The following is a 15166-nucleotide window of genomic DNA, read 5'->3' as shown; positions in this document are numbered from 1 at the left end:
ATTAGCCTCGCCTTGAACCGAATGCTAATGCTAACAGGCTAACGCTAAACGCCCTTGTGTTGGTGTTGTTCAAACACTGACATGTATGTAGTTCATACTTGCCAACCTTGAGACCTCCAATATCGGGAGGTGAGGGTTAGGGGGTGGGGGGCTTGGTCGGGGGTTGGGGGGTGGGGGGGGGTGGTTAGGGGCGGGGGGCGTGGTTATTTACAGCTAGAATTCACCAACTCGAGGATTTCATATATATATATATATATATATATATATGAAATACTTGACTTTCAGTCAATTCTAGCTATATATATATATATATATATATATATATATATATATATATATATATATATATATATATATATATATATATATATATATATATATATATTTTTTTTTTATTATACATAATAAATAAAATAAATACTTGAATTTCTGTGTTCTGGTGGCTATCCACTAGATGGCAGCATTGTCCCTGTTTAACTTCTCCGTTCATGATGAGTATATCATTTCGGCCACCGTGTTCAATGGAGAAGTCTGTTTTACAAAATTTACAGGCAACATACACCTTCCCCTTCGAACTGTCCTGGATGAACTGAAATTCTTGTTTCCATTGGTTTTGGAACTTGCAAGCGTATTTCTTCATCTTGCTCGTCGACGGCGTCGCCATGTCCGCCAAGGTCCGCATTGAGCTGGAGGGGCGTGGCCTCCAGCTCCGGCTGAATACCGGGAGTTTGTCGGGAGAAAATCTCTGCCGGGAGGTTGTCGGGAGAGGCGCTGAATATCGGGATTCTCCCGCTAAAAACGGGAGGGTTGGCAAGTATGATGTAGTTATTTATAGATGAAATGGACTATCATGTTTCGTTCAATGGTCGCACAACGTTAGAGGACTGTCAGGCACATGTGTGTAAAATCTTAGCAAGATTAGTTGTAAAAAAAAAATTAGCAAAATATGTAATGTTACTACATATGTACTTACAGCGTGTATATAAAACGTTGTTGGAGGTTTTTGGGTGGTTTTTAGACCGCTTTATAGGCGGACGAGAGCGAATACCAAGTCCTTTATTGTAAAAGTCGTCAGTGACACGCCATTTTTGTAGTTATTAGCGTCACTTTGAACCGAATGCTAATGCTAACAGGCTAAAGGTGAATCCCTTGTGTTCGTGTTGTATAAACACTGACATTTATTTAGTTATTTATAGATGAAATGGATAATAAGGGATCATTCAATGGTCACACAACTTTAGAGGACTGTCAAGCAAATACGTGTTTTGGGCGGCATGGCGTAGTGGGTAGAGCAACCGTGCCAGAAACCTGAGGGTTGCAGGTTCGCTCCCCGCCTCTTACCATCCGAAAATCGCTGCCGTTGTGTCCTTGGGCGGGACACTTCACCCTTTGCCCCCGGTGCCACTCACACCAGTGAATTGAATGATGAATGATAGGTGGTGGTCGGAGGGGCCGTTGGCGCAAATTGCAGCCACGCTTCCTACAGTCTACCCCAGGGCAGCTGTGGCTATGAAAGTAGCTTACCACCACCAGGTGTGAATGAATGATGGGTTCTACATGTAAAGCATACTCGCCAACCTTGAGACCTCCAATATCGGGAGGTGGGGGGACTTGGTCGGGGGGGGGGGGGGGGGGGGTTGTTTGGGGGCGGGGGGCGTGGTTGGGGGCGTGGTTATTTACAGCTAGAATTCACCAACTCGAGTATTTCATATATATTTCATATATATATGTATATGTATGAAATACTTGACTTTCAGTGAATTCTAGCTATATATATATATTTTTTTTTAAATTTTATTTACATAGAAAAAAAAACAAAAAACTTGAATTTCAGTGTTCCAGTGGCTATCCATTAGATGGCAGTATTGTCCTGTTTAACTTCTCCGTTCATGATGAGTATATCATTTCGGCCGCCATGTCTGTAATTTCCTCGTTCTTCTGCTTCGTCTCCTTGTTGTGTGCGCAGTTGTGCACTCTATAAAAGCCCTAGATGTTATGACGTCTTTGGTTAGGCAAGCTGTTTATTTTGTGGGAAAGCGGACGTGAGAACAGGCTGTCCCCACTCAGTCTCAGGTCCGCAATGAGCTGGAGGGGGCGTGGCCTCCAGCTCCGGCTGAATACCGGGAGTTTGTCGGGAGAAAATCTCTGCCGGGAGGTTGTCGGGAGAGGCGCTGAATATCGGGATTCTCCCGCTAAAAACGGGAGGGTTGGCAAGTATGATGTAAAGCGACTTTGGGTACTTAGAAAAGCGCTATATAAATCCCAGGTATTATTATTATTATTATAAAATTAAAAAAAATAAATGTGATAGACTACTCTCAATGTGATAGACTATTCTCAATGTGATAGATTATTCTCAATGTGATAGACTATTCTCAATGTGATAGACTATTCTCAATGTGATAGATTATTCTCAATGTGATAGACTAATCATCAATGTGATAGACTATTCTGTTATTCACAATCTAAAAACAGCTGTTGTTTCATTGGATGCTGAAAAAGCATCTGATAGAGTGAATTGGAATTTTCTTCTAGCTACTCTGCAGAAATTTGGATTTGGAGACTCATTTACAGCATGGATCAAGGTCCTATATAGTTTCCCTACAGCTTTGGTTAGAACAAACAGCCAAATCTCTCCAAGGTTACATCTTATGAGGGGCACTAGGCAAGGTTGTCAACTTTCTCCGTCACTGTTTGCTATATTTATTGAACCTCTTGCAACCGCAATTCGACAGCATGCAAGTATTAAAGGCATCCATACCGCAACTGTTAATCATAAAATAAGCCTTTATGCTGACGATGATGTATTACTTTTCTTATAAAATCCACATTCTTCTCTTCAAGATACAATCTCACTCATTAATAAATTCAGTTCTATTTCAGATTACTCCATCAACTGGTCCAAATCTACTGTGTTACCAATTAATTTTGACTTTCAGAGCACCTCATCGATTCCACTGCATAAAGGGAACATTAAATACCTGGGTATCAATATTTCCCCCACATTGTCAGATCTGAATCGCTTGAATTACTCCCCAACCTTAAAATCGATTGAGGATGATCTGGTGCGTTGGAAGACACTGCCCATTTCACTTATGGGAAGGGTTTGTACTGTGAAAATTATGGTCTTGCCTAGGGTTAATTATCTCTTTTCAATGATTCCAACCAAACCTTCTCAAATCTGGTTTAAATCACTAGACTCACACATCCATCAGTTTATTTGGAAAAGTAAACCAGCACGAATCAGCCTTATAACTTTACAAAAACACAAAGAATATGGGGGTCTAGAACTCCCAAACTTTTCCTATTACTTCCTTGCAAATAAACTACAATATATATTAAAATGGATCAATCCTACTTTATTAGATAATTTATGGTTAGAGATTGAACAATCACTCAGCCAGGAGATCCCGATTTGTAACTTGCCCTTTATTAGCCAAATTCTACGAAAACACAACTGCTTTAAAAGTATTAATATACACACTACCTTAACAGCTTGGTGGGAATTTATGAAAATAACTGGTTCCCTACTCACACCCTGCCAATTTATGCCTATTTGGAATAATCCTGATTTTCTGTTTAACAAGAAACCATTGAACTTTCCAACATGGTATGATAAGGGAGTCAGATGCCTTGGGGATATCATCAATGGAAAGAGTTTTATTTATTTTAAAAGTTTAACAACAAAATATGCAATAAATCCTAACAAATTCCTAGAATATATACAAATCAAATCTGTAATCAGTGCAAGATTCAACAAAACAACATGGGAAAGTAATCCCACAAACGTTAAATTCTTCAAAACATCTGCCCCCAAAGCTTTATCCAAATTATATGCTCTCTTATCGAAAATAGATAACACAATAGGTATCCCAACTTCCAAATGGCACTCAGACGTATCCAAAGGCTGTGACCCAGAATTCTGGAAACAAATATGCCTCAATACTTCTCGTTTGATAAGGAATCCAAATTTACGACAGATTCAGCTCATAATACTTTACACCGGTCTAAAAATGTATAAAATGGGTTTAGCTGACTCTAACATTTGTGTACACTGCTCAGATAATAAGGTAGATAACTACTTGCATTCAATGTGGTCCTGTGCTCCCTTGAATAACTTTTGGCGTGGAGTGTGCGAGAACCTGTCATTAGCCTTAGAGAGTCCTATACCCATCTCCCCTGTTGGGTGATCTCTCCGCAACTGATCTTGATATAAACAAAACTTACCTCCTTATAAACGCATTAGGCATCGCCAAGAAAACTATTCTCATGAATTGGAAATCAAAAAATAATGTATGTACAAACCTTTACAAAAACAAAACTTAACCTATTGTTACTATAACAATCTACAAGGTTAATATAGGTTACTTCTCTTTCTTCCCCTCCATTTTTCTGCATTCTTTTGTTACGTATATGTATTGTTGCATTTGAACAACTGTATTGTTGATAATAGAGGTAAATTATTGGGATTGTTCATTATCAATAGCACTATTTCTATTGGTATTTGTATTGCTCCATTTGTAGTATAATAATGCTCATTTTCATTTCTGTATTATTTATTTCGCTAACTGCTTCTTTGCTATCACTTTTACCATCTTATTTGTACATATCGTATTTACTGATGTTGCTCTATTGTTGTTGTTGTTGTTATTGTTGTGTTTGCTGTTGTTGTTTTTGTCTCTCTGTTTTATCCCCCTCTTGTGCCCAAAATGTCCCCCTCTATCTTCCTTTTTTTCTCTTTCTATCCCCTCCTGCTCCGGCCCGGCTGCACCAAATGATAATATCCATCCATCCATCCATTTTCTACCGCTTGTCCCTTTTGGGGTTGCGGGGGGTGCTGGAGCCTATCTCAGCTGCATTTGGGCGGTAGGCGGGGTACACCCTGGACAAGTCGCCACCGCATCGCAGAGCCAACACAGATAGACAGACGACATTCACACTCACATTCACACACCAGGGCCAATTTTTAGTGTTGCAAATACATATAATAAAGTCAAATACAAATAAGGCAACAAGAGAAGTATCCTTCACTTCGCTTTTGTAAAGTAAATCTGAACAGCCGATATGGGTATTTACATCAACTATATGATTTGCCCGAGAAGCTGGACAGGACAAAAAAACAAAAAAACAAAAGTATGTGTAAAATCTCAGCAAGATTGGGTAAAAAAACAAAAAAAAACATGGCCATCATCTTTGCAGGAGCACTTCACTTATTGTCCATAAGTCATAGATTGTTTGTCCAATTAGACTTAGACTTAGACTTCCTTTTTATTGTCATTCAAATTTGAACTTTACAGCACAGATAAGAACGAAATTTCGTTACATAAGCTCATGGCAGTGCAGGATAAAAAAGCAATAAGGTGCATATATAAATAAATAAATATATATAAACAATATATAAATATATATATAAAATAAATAAATACATTACTGAATATTCAACTTTTATATCTGTTAGGCGTGCTTAAAAAAGCCATTTTTATTTGAATCGCGATTATTTATTCCAATTCGATCCATAATGTTTTTTTAAAGGGAAACTTATTTTTTAATTTTTTTAATTTTTTTTATTTTAATTGCTAGTCATTCATCATCCCTATGTAAGACAAGAACACATAAGTCTTTTTTTTCATTTAATTTTTATTGACATCCAGCATCAGACATTCCTATCCATTACATCAGTGGTCCCCAACCTTTTTGTCACTGCGGACCGGTCAACGCTAGTAAATTTGTCCCACGGACCGGGGGGCTTTTTAAAAAAAAAAATTATTTATTTTTTTTGCCTTAAAAAAATACAATTATGTGTGCTTAAGGACTGTATCCCTGCAGACTGTATTGATCTATATTGATATATAATGTAGGAACCAGAAATATTAATAACAGAAATAAACAACCCATTTGTGCGAATGAGAGTGAATGAGTGTAAATAGGGGAGGGAGACTTTTTGGGTTGGTGCACTAATTGTAAGTGTATCTTGTGTATTTTATGATGATTTAATTTAAAAAAACAAACAAAAAAAAAAGATTTATTTATTTTTAATTTTTTTGTATTATTTCTTGTGCCAATCGATCCACGGCCCGGTGGTTGGGGACCACTGCATTACATCATATTTGCATACATCATACTGTATATACATTGTCTGCCCTAAATGTCAAAATATTTTTTGTTTATATCCAAATGCCACCCCCCCAGTAAAAAGAAAAAAAAAAAACAGCAAGAAAACAAAACAAATTAATAATAATATTTACAGATACATCAATTAAAAAATAAATAAAATAATAATAATAATAATAGAAAAATTAACAATACTAATAATCAGAAATAAAATACAAGAATATAAACAGATAGTAAATAATAATACAAAAGAATGTATAGACATATAGGGAGTAATCTTTTTAAAAAAAATTTAAACAGTACAATCACTAATTCGAGAAAATAAAATCAGGCTTATGCGGCGTGACATAATTGACCCAGTTTTCCCAGTATGAAGTAATTGTCTCGAATTTATAATTAATACAAGCATTTATCTTCTCCATTTTATATATGTCCATTGTGATTTCCATCCATTGCTTCAAAGTTGGGCTCTCCTGGGATATCCATTTCCTAGTAATGGTCTTTTTACAGGCCACTAGTAGGATATTCATTAAGTGTTTATCTTTTTTCAGCCAATCCTGAGGTGCGTGTCCAAAAAACAGTCTCTTTTTTATGCATTCTAATTTGAAATAAACGGAAAGTACTAAGTACCAATTGATTGTGCTCATAAATCCAAAAACCGCCAACAATACTCGATTTGCCATCTCGTGGCCTGACCCAGTGTTAGCGATTTTGTTATTAAAAGCGCTAACGGGGAATAACTACTTTTAGCGACACCATGATCACAGAGAGGTAACTAGCTATGCAGCTATTGACAAATTGAGCTGCTGCATCGCCTCTGAGTTGGTGAAAGTTAATTCTAGATTATAAATCATGCCTCTCACCTGGGGAGTAGAACTATGTGGACTTAAACCGAGAAGTTGGTCCACTTTGACAGTTAACCGGAGATGGCGAGAAAGACAGCCACCTTTTTACCTACGTAAGTATTATGATAAATTCCTCATGTAGATAGAAATATATAAACATCCCATCAGACATTGTACAGTAAGTGATTGTTTTATTATGTTCGGTTCGTAGTTTGCATTTCATGTTAAGCACTTTGCAATACTGCTACTTGCTGGATCTGTTTATCACTCAGCTTGTCGATCATCCTCCTTATATTCAGGCTCAAAAACATAAGGTTCTGGATCAACATTTGCTTTAAAGTAGTCTTTGTTGTCTCTCATGGTAAAACCCATTTTTATTCACTGGCTTTTAACCCAGCATGAGACTTTATACTGTTTTTAGCTTTTAACTTTTTTAACTGTTTTTAACTTTTTAAACTGCTTTTTATCTAACAAATTGTTCTTAGGGTAATTTGCATTTGCTTTTTCAATGTGTATTTTTATTTCTGTTTCAAATGTTAATTTTTAGTCTGTCCTTTGCCTCTATTTCTTTGTGGTGTACAGCCCTTTGTTCTTCAACTGTGCTTGTTTTTAAAGGGCTTTATAAATAAAGTTGGTATGGTATGGTATGGTATGGTTGGTAGTGTTGTTGTTGCTGTTGTTGAAAGAAATAGTGAATCTTTTGATTTATAAAAATTAACACGCCGTCGTATGCTAAAAATGAGCAAAATATGTAAATATGACATGTTATTTTAATGAATGTGCCTGTTACTATATATGTACTTACAGCGTGTATATAAAACGTTGATGGAGGTTTTTGGATGTTTTTTAGAGCACTTTACAGGCGGACTATAACAAATACCATTTCCTCTATTGTTAGCTGACTCTTGCTAGAGTTTATTTACAAGTTAGAATGCATAAAAAAGGAAAGCCATATGTGTTCTTGTCTCTCATAAGGATTGTGAATGATAGGCAACTTTCCAAAAAAGTGCAGTTCCCCTTTAGAAATCGATTTTTAAAAATGTTTTTTTTTCAGGCCATCTCCGGGCTTATTCACTGTGCGTGTTCGGCATACGTCAATAGCCAAGAGGAGATTATGTCACCTGTTTTAAAAAAAGAGTTCATTATATTTATATACGAAATATTATAATCAAGAGTTTTTGTAAGATTCTCATGTGTATGCATGTGTATGTGTGTGTATGTGTACATGTGTATGTTTATGTGTATGTATATATATATGTATGTATATTTCTGGGGGTACGTTCTGGGCCTGCCTGTCGGGTGGGGGTCGGCGCCTCAGGCTACTGCATCCGGACTGCGTGTCTGGAGCTCCTGGGTCCCGCCGTCCATCCCTTCCGGGTGCCCGTCTTGGTTGGGGCCTGCTGGGTCTGGTCCCTGCGTCTACTGTGGTGGCTTGGTGCTGCAGGGTATTCCGAGGTGCTGCGAGTCGGCCAGTTGTTGGGGTAGCGACCTTGTGTGTCAGCATGTCTGTGATCTTCTTTTAATTCTTTTTTTTATTTATTTATTTATTTATTTTTTTTATAAATAGATTTAATTATTTATTTATTTTTTTTCCTTTTTTTTTTTTTTTTTTTTTAAAAATATTTTATTAATATTATTATTATTATTATTATTATTATTATTATTATGTATTTATTTATTTTATTTATTTATTCCCCTACCTCAGGGGGGGTGGGGGGGGGGGGGGGGGACTCGGCGGGGCGGTTGCTGGTTGTTCCATCTCCATCGTTGGGGTCCCTGCGGGTGGGGTGGGTGGTTCCTGTGGCCCCGTGCTGGGTGGTCCTTTGGCGGCCGGCTTGGGTGGGGTGGCCGTGGGCTGGCCTCGCCGCGCTCTCCGGGGGTGGGGGGGGCTCGTGGGGGCCCTGTTGCCGGTGGGGCGAGGGCGGTCTTCCCGTCCGGTTGCGGGGGGTCTCCGGGCCCCTCGGGCGGGGCGTCCCGCCTTTCTGTCCGTGTGGGGTGTGGTCTCTCGCTGGCTTGGGGTCTGGCTGCCCCCTGTTTTTCTCGTGCCTTGTCCTCTGCCGGGCGCGTCTGTCTGCGGCCTGCTGCTGGCCCTTGTGGGCGGCACGGTGGGCCAGGCTCTGGGGTTCCTGTCGCTGTCCGGCTTGGCTGCGTGGGGGCGGTGGCCCCTGGTTCCCAGGGCACCACACCTACTGTTTGTGGGATGGGTTCTCGGGGAGGCTGGGGCCGTACTCTGGCTCCCGCACACACTGGGAGTCAAATGTATTGTACATGCAAATTCACATATACTCACACACATACATACAGACATACATAGGTACCTACACTCCCACATACATATACAAATAAATACAGTACATATTTACACACTCAAAGTTCATACATCCACACGCAGATTCATTATACAAACATACTGTATACACATACTGTACATATACATTCACTGTAAAAACATACATATACACATACTGTACATATACATTCACTGTACAAACACACACATACACATACTACACAGACATTCACTGTACAAACACACACATTCATATACTGTACATATACATTCACTGTACAAACACACATTTACACATACTGTACATATACATTCACTGTTCAAACACACATACTGTATACACATACTGTACATATACATTCGCTGTACACACATATACACATACTGTACATATACATTCACTGTACAAGCACACATATACACATACTGTACATATACAAGTATATATGCACACATACACTCATGCACATAATCACGTTTCATCAAACATATATTAACGTTGTTGCCCTAGGGTAAACTGGGTATAACACATGGCACACTGACAAAGCTTAACCTATTGTTACTATAACAATCTACAAGGTTAAGGTTGCTTCTCTTTCTTCCCCTCCATTTTTCTGCATTCTTTCGTATCTCAAGTTATCATTACGTATATGTATTGTTGCATTTGAACAATTGTATTGTTGATAATAAAGGTAAAGTACTGGTATTGTTTATTATCAATAGCACTATTTCTATTGGTATTCATATTGCTCCATTTTTAGTGTAATAATGCTCATTGTCATTTCTGTATTTTTTTTTTAAATTTTCGCTAACTGCTTATTTGCTATTACTTTTACCATCATATTTGTACATGTCGTATTTGCTGATGTTGCTCTGTTGTTGTTGTTGTTGTTGTTGTGTTTGCTGTTGTTGTTTTTGTCTCTCTGTCTAATCCCCCTCTTGTCCCCACAATTCCCCCCTCTGTCTTCCTTTTTCTCTCTTTCTATCCCCTCCTGCTCCGGCCCGGCTGCACCAAATGATAATATAAATACATTTAATAAAGTCAAAATACAAGTAAGGCAACAAGAGAAGTATCCTACACTTCTCTTTTGTAAAGTAAATCTGAACAGCCGATATGGGCATCTACATCTGCTATATGATTTGCCCGAGAAGCTGGGCAGGACATTATAAAAAAAAAAAAAAAAAGATTCTCATCCCTAATATCTGTATTACCGTATGCTAGCATGTCTTAGAAAACATTTTCACCACTGACAACACTTTACTCGTGGAAAATATGAGAACTTTGCCGAGTCGAACGACAATTTCGGAACTTTAGCAAGCAACAATCCTTCGGATGTCTTTTCACCATGAAACTATTGGTCCATTGCAGTGGACGCTGGTTTCGAGGAGTACTGTAATAACCAGTACCTTAATTAATCATAAAAACAATTAAAAAAGTGGTACATTACAATGATTACATCATATACTCTAGATCAGGATTGTCCAATTCATTTTAGATCGGGGGCAACATGGAGAAAAATCTACTCCCAAGTGGGCCATACTGGTAAAATCACGGCATGATAACTTAAAAACAAAGAAAACTTTGGATTGTTTTCTTTGTTTAAAAATAGAACAAGCACATTCTGAAAATGTACAAATCATTTTTTTTTTTTTACAATTATATGTTGCGGTTAATAGTATTCTATCTTTATTTGTCGTTATTTATTTTTTTCTGAATAAATTATGTGATAATGTTCATCATTCAACTCATTGGTGTTATTTTCAATACATCAAGATAAAAAAAAAAATCTAAATCAAATTAAAGTATGTTTTTTTTTAGTTTGATCATTTTCCTCGACATGATGATGATCATGAGGTTTATTTTGTACATATGTAGCATCATCTACAAAGATACACAGAATTGCTATTGCGACATCCAGTGGACACATTTAGAACAGCTGTTTCTTTCAGTGACGTGTGGTGAGGTTCATGGCTGGTGAGGCACTGACTTCATCACAGTCAGATTTGCAAACATATGAACCCTAAAGAGTATCTTATTCACCATTTGATTGGCAGCAGTTAACGGGTTATGTTTAAAAGCTCATACCAGCATTCTTCCCTGCTTGGCACTCAGCATCAAGGGTTGGAATTGGGGGTTAAATCACCAAAAATGATTCCCGGGCGCGGCGCCGCTGCTGCCCACTGCTCCCCTCACCTCCCAGGGGGTGAACAAGGGGATGGGTCAAATGCAGAGGACACATTTCACCACACCTAGTGTGTGTGACAATCATTGGTACTTTAACTTAACTTTAACTTTACACATACAAACTGTAGCACACAAAAAAGCACATTTAATAAAAAAAACGTTATTATGGTCTTACCTTTACTTATAAATGAAGTCCATGCGCAGCTCCTTTTGAACAAAAGCATCGATAACTTGTTTATACAAGTCTTCCTTATTTTTCTTCAGTTTTAAAAACCTCTGTCTCGATGGAGATGATCCTTTAATTATTACCTCCTGCTTCGATTGAAAGTCCAGTTTATAAAACTGTTTTATTTTAGATATGTAATCCTCCATGTTAATAGTCCAGGCAAGAGGAAAAAATAAACGATCGCTGCTAACTGTTGCTGCTTGTTGTCACTTCTTCTGCGGCCGAGTAGTCGCAAGAATGATCTCTGGGATCACTACCGCCCTCTACCACCAGGAGGCGGGAATACTGCGAGCCTCAGCCAGCGCGTCTTCACAGCCGTTTTATGATTGCTCAGCACAAGAAATACTTACACACATACAGTTGTTGACAAAATACACTGTACATTATATACCTCAGCTAACTAAACTATGGAAATGTATAATATAATTCATATAGCAATACGGTCTCACTGCACAGTAGGCCAGCAGTTAGCCAAGTCATTGCGCAATCCATGGTGAGGCTCAACTCAGTGACGTGCCTCAACTGGCTGGTGACTCACCGCAAGTCTCTTCTCAGTATTTGAACGGCAAATGTGGAAAATTCAGCGATTTTGAATAAAAATAATCTAAAACTGGTGAAGTTAAATGGAAAATAACTTTATAGTATAACCACTGGATACATATAACAATAAAACATTTTTTTTTCTTTTTACATTTTTTTTCTTTCAATGATGGCAGGTGAGGCGGGGCCTCACCTGCCTCCCCTGAAAGCACGTCACTGGTTTCTTTCATTTAAAAATGTCAGGTTAATTATTATAAAGTTGAAAACAATTATGACACAAAGCTTTCAGCATTAGGTTCATTATTCGCGAGCGACTCTCCACAAAGCGCTTCGCTCGTCATCAGAACTTGCTCAACACAACGTTTCAGAGTCCGACTGCGTAATCTCGCAGCAGCAAGACGCTCCCCTGCTGAGGGCTGTGATTGTTCTCCAACGCGCCGAGCGCCTTGATCTGTATGCTGGGCCCACCTCCGGGTTCTTTGCTCGCTCACCCGGTATGTTGGCGAGCCTTAGGACTCATATTCTGCAAAACCCAAAACCAGTGAAGTTGGCATGTTGCTTAAATGGTATATAAAAACAGAATACAAGGATTTGCTAATCCTTTTATATAACTTATATTCAATTGAATAGACTGCAAAGACAAGATAATTAATGTTCAAACTGGTAGACTTTGTTATTTTTTGCAAATATTAGCTCAATTGGAATATGATGCCTGCAACATGTTTCAAAAAAGCTGGCACAAGTGGCAAAAAAGACTGAGAAAGTTGAGGAATGCTCATCAAACACTTATTTGGAACATCCCACAGGTGAACAGGCTAATTGGGAACAGGTGGGTGCCATGATTGGGTATAAAAGCAGCTTCCATGAAATGCTCAGTCATTCACAAACAAGGATTTGTGAACAAATGCCTGAGCAAATTGCCCAACAGTTTAAGAACAACATTTCTCAAAGAGCTATTGCAAGGAATTTGGGGATTTCGCCATCTATGGTCCGTAATATCATCAAAAGGTTCAGAGAATCTGGAGAAATCCCTGCATGTAAGCGGCAAGGCCGTGACCTTCGATCCCTCAGGCGGTACTGCATCAAAAACCAACATTAGTGTGTGAAGGATATCACCACATGGACTCAGGAACACTTCAGTAACTACAGTTTGTCGCTACATCTGTAAGTGCAAGTTAAAACTATACTATGCAAAGCGAAAGCCATTTATCAACAACACCCAGAAACGCCGCCGGCTTAGCTGGGCCTGAGCTCATCTAAGATGGACTGATCTAAAGTGTAAATGTGTTCTGTGGTCTGACGAGTCCACATTTCAAACGGTTTTTGGAAACTGTGGACGTCGTGTCATCCGAACCAAAGAGGAAAATATTAATTCGGACTGTTTTAGGCGCTAAGTTCAAAAGCTAGCATTTGTGATGATCTGGGGGTGTATTAGTGCCCAAGGCATGGATAACTTACATATCTATGAAGGCACAATTAATGCTGAAAGGTAAAAGGTATTTTTTATGGACGCCCCTGCTTATTTCAGCAAGACAATGCCAAGCCACATTCTGCACTTGTTACAACAGCTTGGCTTCGTAATAAAAGAGTGCGGGTGCCAGACTGGCCTGCCTGTAGTGCAGACCTGTCTCTTATTGAAAATGTGTGGCACATTATGAAGCCTAAAATACCACAACGGAGACCCCCGGACTGTTGAACAACTTAAGCTGTACATCAAGCAAGAATGGGAAAGAATTCCACCTGAAAAGCTTCAAAAATTGGTCTTTTCAGTTCCCAAACGTTTACTGAGTGTTGTTAAAAGGAAAAGCCATGTAACACAGTGGTAAAAATGCCCCTGTGCCAACTTTTTTGTGTTGCTGCCATTAAATTCTAAGTTAATTATTATTTGCAAACAAAAATTACATTTCTCAGTTCAAACATTAAATATCTTGTCTTTGCAGTCTATTCAATTGAATGTAGGTTGAAAAGGATTTGCAAATCATTGTATTCTGTTTTTATTTACGATTTACACACACTTAACTGGTTTTGTGTTTTGTAACTCACCCTTTTGTTTCCACCGTGGAAAGTAGCTTGTGTGTGGAAAGAAATGTATTCTTATGCACAGGAAAAAAAACAATTTGAAACCCAAACATTGATTTGAATTTAAAAAATATCTCACAAAGTTTTGGTTGCAGACTTTATTTTGGTTTTAAATCGTATCCTAGATTACGACTCGATGCAAATCTTGTGGGCGGGGCCTCCCCTGAACAATATGTTGGAAGCTTTCTTATTGGTCAGTCTCGGACGAAGGCGTGGCCATATGGGTGTGACCGCTGGCTACTTCTGCCATCAACATATTTGGAGGGAAACAAGCAAAGATACTCACCAATAATGATAATTATTACATATTGTTCAGAGGAGGCTCTGCCCACAAAAACTGAAGTTGAGGCCTAATCAAATAACATTAAAAAAAAATGTGCGACCAAAAAACGATTTGTAACCAGGAAGACGATTGGTAGCAAAAAAAGTTTAGCAATTAAAAAATGTTATAAAATTGTGACCAAAAAAAATATTTTTAACTAAAACAAATTTGCAACCAAAAAAAATGTTTTGACAAAAATAGTTTTGACTATTTTTGACCCGAAAAAATATTTGTAACCCTTAAACATTTTTGGCACCCAAAAAGTCGATTTGTAACCAAAAAATGCTTTGAAACCCGAAAAAAAAAATTGCAACCAAAAAACCATGACTGAAAAAACAGATTTGGGACTAAAAAGATGTTTCTTAACCAAAAGAATATATTTAGGACACTTAGCATTTTTTTGGTTACAAATCGTCTTTTTGGTGGAAAAAATAATTTTCTAATTCGAAAACATTTGCAACCAAAAAACGATTCGCAAACAACAACAAAACTCATTTGCAACCAATAAGACGATTTGTACTGTAGCAAAAAAAGCTTTGCAACCCCACAAAATGTTTTATTTATAACC

Source organism: Entelurus aequoreus, linkage group LG15, assembly GCF_033978785.1.
Source record: "Entelurus aequoreus isolate RoL-2023_Sb linkage group LG15, RoL_Eaeq_v1.1, whole genome shotgun sequence".
In the NCBI taxonomy this organism is placed as follows: Eukaryota; Metazoa; Chordata; class Actinopteri; order Syngnathiformes; family Syngnathidae; genus Entelurus; species Entelurus aequoreus.
Note: the sequence above shows the minus strand (reverse complement) of the source record.